Source organism: Triticum urartu, chromosome 7 (genome assembly GCF_003073215.2).
Source record: "Triticum urartu cultivar G1812 chromosome 7, Tu2.1, whole genome shotgun sequence".
Taxonomy (NCBI): domain Eukaryota; kingdom Viridiplantae; phylum Streptophyta; class Magnoliopsida; order Poales; family Poaceae; genus Triticum; species Triticum urartu.
The window spans coordinates 43,093,445-43,102,349 of NC_053028.1; positions in this window are offsets into that span (position 1 = coordinate 43,093,445).

The following is an 8,905-nucleotide window of genomic DNA, read 5'->3' on the forward strand; positions in this document are numbered from 1 at the left end:
GGTCCTGTCTACCAAGCGCCGAACATGTTTGCTTGATTGGAAGTAAGCTGTCAATATTAATTGAGATCTATTAATTATTCAACTGGTTCAAATAATCCCATATCGAAAACATAAATATGGTCGAGAAACTCACATAATGGTAGAACTGGAGGCGTCTGCACATCGACCCAGATGTCTCTATTATCTTCAATATCATCTTTCGGACGAATATCAAAGGTGATAACCATATCAGGCTCAAATGCATAAGCCTTGCATAGTGCTTGCCAAGTTTTGCATTCAAAATAGGTGTATGTGTCTGCATTGTATAATTTGACGTTGAAGGTATAACCATGCTCGGTCTTTAAGTAAACTCTTTTTACCTCCATAGTTTCGTTAGGACTGAAACCTATCTTATCCAAGACAAAAATTCTTGCATGGCAGAGGATACGCTAGTAGAATAGTAAAAAATTAAAATTAAAAGGTGAAGCAAAATGAAGCATAAGTCATGCTTAATTACGAAAAAAGACTTGTCGTTGTGACTTACTGTATCCATTTCGAAGTTATCATCCAGCTTGATGCTGGAGCGTCTATCATCAACTAGAAAATTTTGGCCGCACAGGCCTCGCTGGTCTTCGCAGTATTCGCACATAATGAAATCGTGTTCGTCGTCAGACGACATTCCTATGTTCATAGGTGAAACATTAAACACTTATTAGTTCTATTAATTCAATTAATTCTGTTAATTCAACTAGTTCAACTAAGCACTTACGAAGAATATACCTAATTAATTGAACCAATTCAACTAACTAGTTTAACTAATTAATTAGATAATGAAATCTCATATAACTAAATTAAATATATATCTAACATATAATTTACATCTAATATCTAACATTTATGTTCATATATAGGTGAAACATTAAACACTTACTAGTTCTATTAATTCAACTAAATAAACTAGTTCTATTAATTCAACTAAGCATTTACTAAAAATAAACTAGTTCTATTAATTTCTTACTAAAATAAAGTAGGTAGTTCTATATAGTAATATTTTGATTAGATCATCAAATCTCATATACCTAAAGTTTCTTACTAAAAATAAACTTGTTCTATTAATTTTCATACTAAAAATAAACTAGTTATATTAATTCAACTAGTTCAAATAATCTCATATATATACCTAATTAATATCTAGCTATACTAATTCAACTAGTTCAACTTGTTCTAATTCATGTAAAATATATTTGACATTAATATTTAACATCTTTTCCATATAATTCATCTAACCATTAACATTCTAACATTATTATCTACGTAATTTATCTAACATTAATCTAAACAACAGAAAATAAAAAATAAGTAAAAACAATGTGTGTGTGTGTGTGTGTATGTGTGTGTGTGTGGTGTGTGTGTGTGTGTGTGTGTGGTGTGTGTGTGTGTGTGTGTGTCTCTGTGTGTTTGTGTGTGTGTGTACGTACGACCGGGGGGCGGCGGCGTACGGGCGGCGGCGGGCGACGACGAGGGGACGGGCACAGCGGGCGAGAGGCGGCGGCGACGTACGGGGGCGACGGGCCAGGCGGTGACGGCGACGGGCGGCGGGGGCGGCGAGGGCGGCGCGCGATGGGGCGACGGGCGCGGCGAAGAAGTTTGGATCGAGAAGAACTACTGGTGGTCGATGAACTAATTTTTTCGTAGCTTCCATATATATAGGAGGGGTCTTTAATGCCGGTTGGAGCCACCAATAGGTACTAAAGGCCAATTTTCGTCAAGCCAAGGGGCGGGAAACGGCCCCTTTAGTATCGGTTCGTGCCACGAACCGGTACTAAAGACCCTCCCCCTTTAGTATCGGTTGTAGCCACCAACCAGTACTAAAGGTGGTGCGCTGCCACCCACAGTGCACAATGTTTAGTCCCACCTCGCCGAGCGAAGGGCAGCCGCACTGGTTTATAAACCCAGCCGCGGCTGCTTCTTCAAGCTTCTCTATATAGCAGGCTTCTGGGCCTAATTAACTAGGGCGCGCTGCCCTGTCAGCCTGCTGACCCTTCTGAACCTGCATTTGCACACCCTAGGTGTGGCAGGCCCACTGGGCAGCGCGCCAACAAATTTTTTATATAGTTTTTTCTTTTCTGCATTATTTATTTTCTTCTATTTATTTTTGAGTAATTTTTTATATAATTTTATCTTTTCTGCATTATTTATTTTCTTCTATTTATTTTTGAGTAATTTTTTATATAGTTTTTTCTTTTCTGCATTATTTATTTTCTTCTATTTATTTTTGAGTAATTTTTTGTATAGTTTTTTTCTTTTCTGCATTATTTCTTTTCTTCTATTTATTTTCTTCTATTTTCAGTTTGTACACGAAGTGCGTCCAGTTTTTGTCGTGACCCTCTCTACACTTTCGCACATGCTATGCGGGTGATATGATGATACCATGCCAAGTTTCAACATTTTGAGGATTCATTTTGTAGTGATTTTCAATTTCACGGTCATTTAGCTCTCTAAACAATTAGGTAAATGACCGAAAAATAATAAATGATGTCAGAACATGTTGGAAATTGATGACATCACTTTGAATGCTGCATACTGAACACAAAAAAAGTCCGGAGTTCAAATAAGTTTAAAAAACATTGAAGTGGCCGTGTAACAGATGAGTTCTTATCCGAAACCCTGATACTCCGAAAGAGTTTGTCCAGTTTGTACACGAAGTGCGTCCAGTTTTTACCGTGACCCTCTCTACTCTTTCGCGCATGTTATGCGGGTGATATGATAATACCATGCCAAGTTTCAACATTTTCAGGATTCATTTTGTAGTGATTTTCAATTTCACGGTCATTTAGCTCTCTAAACAATTAGGTAAATGACCGAAAAACAACAAATGATGTCAGAACATATTGGAAATTGATGACGTCGCTTTGAATGCTGCATACTGAACACAAAAGAAGTCCGGAGTTTAAATAAGTTATTAAAAATAAAAAAGAGGTGCAATGTTGGTTAATTTGCTTCAAGCCATTCGGAATAGTGTAGACTGCACTGCACATAGCTCAGTGCAATCTATGCTATTCCGCAAGGCTTGAAGCTAATCAACATGCAGGTGAGCATTGCAACTCTTCGTCATTGTCTGTGCACTCACGGCTTATAAACCGCTCATACTGCCTCTCTCTTGGCGAGGTGGGATTAAAAATCAGCTTACAAAGAAACTCTAGTACCGGTTCATGGCATGAACCGGTACTAAAGGTCTTCGTGGGGGCCCCGGCCTGACCATAGCCTGACACAGCCTCATTAGTACCGGTTCATGGCATGAACCGGTACTAAAGGTTGCCCACGAACCGGTACTAATGATGCCCGCCCGCCTAGCCGTTGGAACCGACACTAATGGTCACATTAGTGCCGGCTCAAATTCAAACCGGCACTAACGTGCTTCACATTTGATCCTTTTTCTACTAGTGATAATATGTCGGTATAATCGAAAATCCTTTTTGGAGGCTGAGCTCATGGAAGCCAGTTTTTGAAAAAAAAAATCAAATTTCATCAAATTCCATATTTTTTACATTAAAAAAATTTCTGAAGAAAATAAAGATATACATGGAGTCATAATGCACAAGTGTGTAAATTTTCAGGACGAAATACGTTGAAACGACGGTTGTGCAAAATAGACAAATCTCGAGCTTTTTAATACATGATACTATTCATCCTCGTAGGCCATGAATCTGTCTTTTTGTACAATCATTTCAAGGTATTTCATCCCGACATTTTACACACATACACATAACATCCTAGTTTACTTGTACAATTTTTTCAGATATTTTTTAAATTGAAAAGTTTGAATTTTTAATTTTTCAAAAAAATCAGCATGCATTGGACCCAGGCAGTCTGGACCCAGGCAGTCTGGGTCCATACTGCTAGTATGTTATCTCAATTTTATGGGCTCTGAGTTATGATGGCTGGCATTGTGAATTTGTGATCATGATGAGTTACTTCATAAATTTTTTCCGCAAGCCTTGTGGTTTCATCAGCAAGGGCATCCCCCAGCTTGCACTAAAAGAAACAAAGTGTGTGTTTTGCTACTGCATAATAAAAACAAAAACAAGACAAGAACAGCAATCCATGGCTTTTCACATCTCTGAGATATAAACAGAGTAACATGTATTTTCATCTCTGGCGCAAAAGGAGGCTAATGGAACATGTTTTTGTCATCTCCAGTGCACAAGGAGGCTAGTCACGGTTAAGTTGGTTAATGCACATAACATTTTGGTACCGATATTTTTTTTTTGCAAGAAACTTTCAATCTATCCATCTTCAATCATGGCAGTACAAAGAACAACAGAGATAATAAAAATTACAACTATGCCCCTCCATCATCGGAGTCGGGCAAACTTGTTGTAGTAGACAGCCGGGAAGTCGTCGTGCTAAGGCCCCATAGGACCAGTGCACCAGAGTAGCAGCCATCGCCGATGAAGAAAGTCGTAGATCAGGAGAACCAAACATGTAAACAATTAAACGAAGACGAACGAAGAACGGATCCAAATAGATTCACTGAAGACCAACACCGATCGAATCCCACAAGATCCGACGGAGACAAACCTCCGCACGCCCTTCGACGATGCTAGACGCACCATCGGAACGGGGGTAATCATGTTGGAACTTCAATGATAGAATCACAAATCGTAGAATCTTAACTATCATAATCGTAAAAACTTAGGTTACACAAATAAAAATCGTAGAATCAGAGTGATTGGTTAGGATCTTAAAGTCGTAGAATCATGCAACATAATGGTGAGTATATAACTCTTTTTAAATATAGAGCTTGCACAAATTGAACGTCGCAGTTCCTCTCAAGTGCATATAATCCTCCTCTGTTTTGCAACGTTGCTGCTCCAAAAGCTTGATGACCCCAATCCTCCCGGAGATTATATAGAAGTATAGTATACCGTTTAAAGCGTGATCTTCCTTAATGACCCCAATCGACGACAGACAGGGACATGTTCTCCGATCGATCATTCAAGTACGTGTAAAAAAGGGTAATCAGAGCACACTTGCTGCATACTACCGACAGATCTTCCACGGACCTACGATCCCCTGACATTGAATTTAAAAGTGTGCTACTTGCCAGCTTGGTGATGCCCTTTCTTCATGAAACAAGTTCACAACATTGCAAGTTGAAAGTGAGGCAGGAGATTGAAAGAGAGGGTGAGGGCGATAGCGGGGCGACCCCGCCGCCGTCGTCTCCGCCACCAACAGAACCACCGCCGCCGCCGGTGTGGGAGGCCGCACAGGCACAACCCGATCCACCGCAGCTGGTGCTGGCACCGCCATCGCCTGGTCCAGCTCAGGGGGGGCCGGCTGAATCAGGTTCTGATGCGGATCTGGATCAAGATGATCCTCATTTGCATCCAGCGAGATGAAAAGTTCAGTTTGACGATGGCCAGAAGATCGGATCAGGGAGGGACGGATTCATCTACTATCATGCGGCCTCAAGATGGATGACGATCCGAGATCGAGATCATGACATTCTCGCGAGCTGCTATTTGGATGTGGATGAACGGATCCACGCAGGTGCGTGTTTTACTATTGATTATTTTCAAATTACCGTTCGTGATTGTGTGCAGGAGAGTTTGCTCGAGGAGGAGCCGATTGAATGTGTTGATCTCACGTCGGACTTCGAGAGTATAGTACCTAAGCCGAACGATTTTTTATTGAAAAGGATTACCTGACCAACAAAATTGCTAGAAAAGACCCCTTTTGAATAAAATTGACAGAAAAGACCCCTTGACCGTGGCGGCAGGCGTGGCGGCCAACACGTGGTGCCTGCCGCCACATGCGAAGGCGGCAGCCCCTGCCGCCACAGGCCCAGGCGGCTGGTTGCCAACCACAGGATTCAGCAAACGCGGCCAGGCGGCTAGTTGCCCACCACAGGATTCAGCAAACGCGGCCGGCACGCGACGGAACAGAAGCTGGGCAGCTGGGCCCTGCCGCCTCCTGGTGTGGCGGCACCACTGCTCCTTTGGTCCTCCACGCGAGATGCATTCCTGTGCACGCTGCGCCTGCATGCAAGGGAGAGAGAGCTACTCCCTCCATTGCATAATGTAGTGCTTCCTCTATCCCCGTGCTTCAACTTTGACCGTAAATTTAACTATCAAGACCGATTGCGGCGGGAGCAAAAATTATATCAGTGAATTCGTATTCGAAAGAAGTTTTCAATTATATAATTTTTTCTTCCGCCGCAGTTGGTCTCATTGATTAAATTTATGGTTAAAGTTGAACCTTGGAAAGAGCGGGCGCATTATATTTTGGAATGGAGGGAGTAGTAAAAAACTAATAATGGGCTGCATGCATGCAAGAGACAAGAGAGAGAGAGTAATAAACAGAGAGAAAGAGTACTTCGCTGCATGCACGTATTCGAGGGAATCCCACGGATGCAGTAGTACTCCGTTCTGTCGCGCGTCAGCTGTGTTCGCCGAATGCTGTGGCTGGCCACCTGCCGCCCGGGCCTGTGGCGGCAGGGGCTGCCGCCTCCGCGCGAGGCGGCAGGCGCCACGTGTTGGCTGCCGCGCCTGCCGCCACGTTCAAGCTGGTCTGTTTTGTCAATGTGACCCAGGGATAGTCTTTTTTGTCAATTACGTTTGACAGGTGGTCTTTTTAGACAAAAAATCAAGCCGAACATCAGAGGAAGGTTTTGGGTGCTCGCGGACAATGAAGACGAAGACGAAGAAGATGAGGGTGGGCGCGTCTTGGGACATCGTTATCCATGCATCAGTATGAAGCGGGCTTGGTGCTCGATCCGGCCAAGAGGCTCCAGGACAGGAAGGTTTTGCATCAAAGATCGAAGGAACTCGGTAAACCCTCGTCGATGAAGATCAAGCCATGGAAAGGACCTCTACCCAAGGTAAATTTGGCGCCTCACACTTTGTCAGATTATCTCTCCTCGGAGGGATGGACGAGGGTTACGCGGAAGAAAAAGCAACGAGGTCCGGCAGTAGTTCAACCACCGCCGACGGCCGCCGATCTGAGGGCGATTCGGGCGTCGCGGTCGGTGCATTTGAATCTTCTGCTTGGTATTGATGGGCCTGAGCATGTTTCGGCCGAGTATTGCCTGAATCGGGCTGGGTATGAGGCCCAGAGCACGGCCCGGATGATGTCGGTGGATCCTGGGCCCATTGGGCTGCATGAGGAGCTGTCGGGAGGCTTGTTGCATGCAGGATTGTTATCGCAGGGACGTAGAGTTGCTCGTCGTGGATTCCCTTTTGCATCGCAGGGGCGCGCCGTCAGAATTCCACCATTGCGCCGCTCCCAGTTCGCAGGCATGGCAGGGCAAGGGCAAGGACAGCCGCCACCGCACAAGGCCGCTCCGCCCCCCCAACAGAAGCAACCGCCCCCGCCCAACCGGTCTGCTCCTCCGGGTCCTAACCCTAGGGAGCCGCCTCAGGCTAACCCTAGGCCAGCTCTGCCGCCACAAAAGACCGGACAACAGCCGCAGCTCACAACGGCGCGGGCTCATCCAACGGGACAGGCGCCGCGTCCGACGGGGACCGCGCGGGGGCCGGACCTGTTGCCGCTGCTGGTCGCGGAGTGGATGGAGATCGCCGCCCGGCTGAAGGTGTTGCGAGGGGACGGGCCGCGGATACCTCGGCGCAGGTCACGCGTGCGCCCCCTCGAGGCCGGTGGGGCGATGATGGATTCAACGCCTACGGTGATGGACAACACCGAGGATCGTCTTTGACCGGGGGCGGGCGTGGATACGCGTGGCAAAGTGACGGCTCCGAGGTGAGGCCGTTTTTCGCGCTGCCGGGAAATATTATGGAAGGGGCGTCTGGGCCAGACTATCGTTCCCGAGGCGGCTACCGGGGCTATCATGGTGGTCGGGGCGGGGTGAGGCGTCCGTCTCACTACAGACATCGCCCCCCTCCTCCACCGGCACTGGCTACGACCGTCACGGTGGAAGATGAGGTGCATGATGTGGGCAAGTCGTCGGAATCTATGAACGAGCAGTCTGCTGCGGTATCAGGTGAGGCCATGGCTGTGGTTACTGCACTGGCTTCTACCAAGGTCCCATTGCCCTCGCAGGATGGGGCCAAGAGTCGGGAGCCTGGTTCTGACGGACTTTCGGATAAGGATGGTGAGCGGGCTGCTAAATGGGCGCGCAGGAAAGAAAAGATGATTTGTTACTGTTGCGGTGAGCAAGGGCATTTTATTGCTGAGTGTACCACAGAGTTGTGTGGCACATGTGCAAAACTTGCTCATGATTCGGGTGTGTGTCCTGTGTTGATGCTTCCCCTACCGACGGTGACCATGTATGGCGTGTGTTGCGAGGAATTGATGTTCTTTGAGTCACCCGCGCCGCCGTAATCCCGGACTCACCACGCAACTTGACTACAGGGCTGGTCAAGGTAACGAAGGGATACGTATCTAAGGCACGAGTTATGCAGCGCCTGAACGAGCTTGCTCCCGGGGATTCTCGTTGGGAGCTTATTCGATTGGATGATAATCTATACAAGGTGGATTTCCCGTCAGTGGAAGAGCCGAAGAAATTGCTTAAGTTTGGTATAGCTCGTGTGCCGGGTACCGATTGTATTCTTGAATTTGATGCTTGGAAGCAAACAGAACCCAAAGGCACACCAATGTCTTAAGTCTGGGTGCATTTTTTGGGGGCGCCCTCCAAGCCTCTCGGTGATGCTAGGGTGGTCTGCAGTCTTGGATCTTTGATCGAAAAAACCGAGCAAGTGGGTATGCCGTTTACTCGGACTCATGGTGTGGCCAGGTTACTTGTCAGTGTTCGATCGATTGAGCATATTCCTGATGTGGTTCCGTGGACGCATGGAGGAATGATTTACAACTTAGATATTGAATTAGAAGACGCTGAGATGTTTCAGGAAGCAGTACTAGGTGGAGGTGATGTAGACATGTCCGATAAAGATGATGATACTGGTAA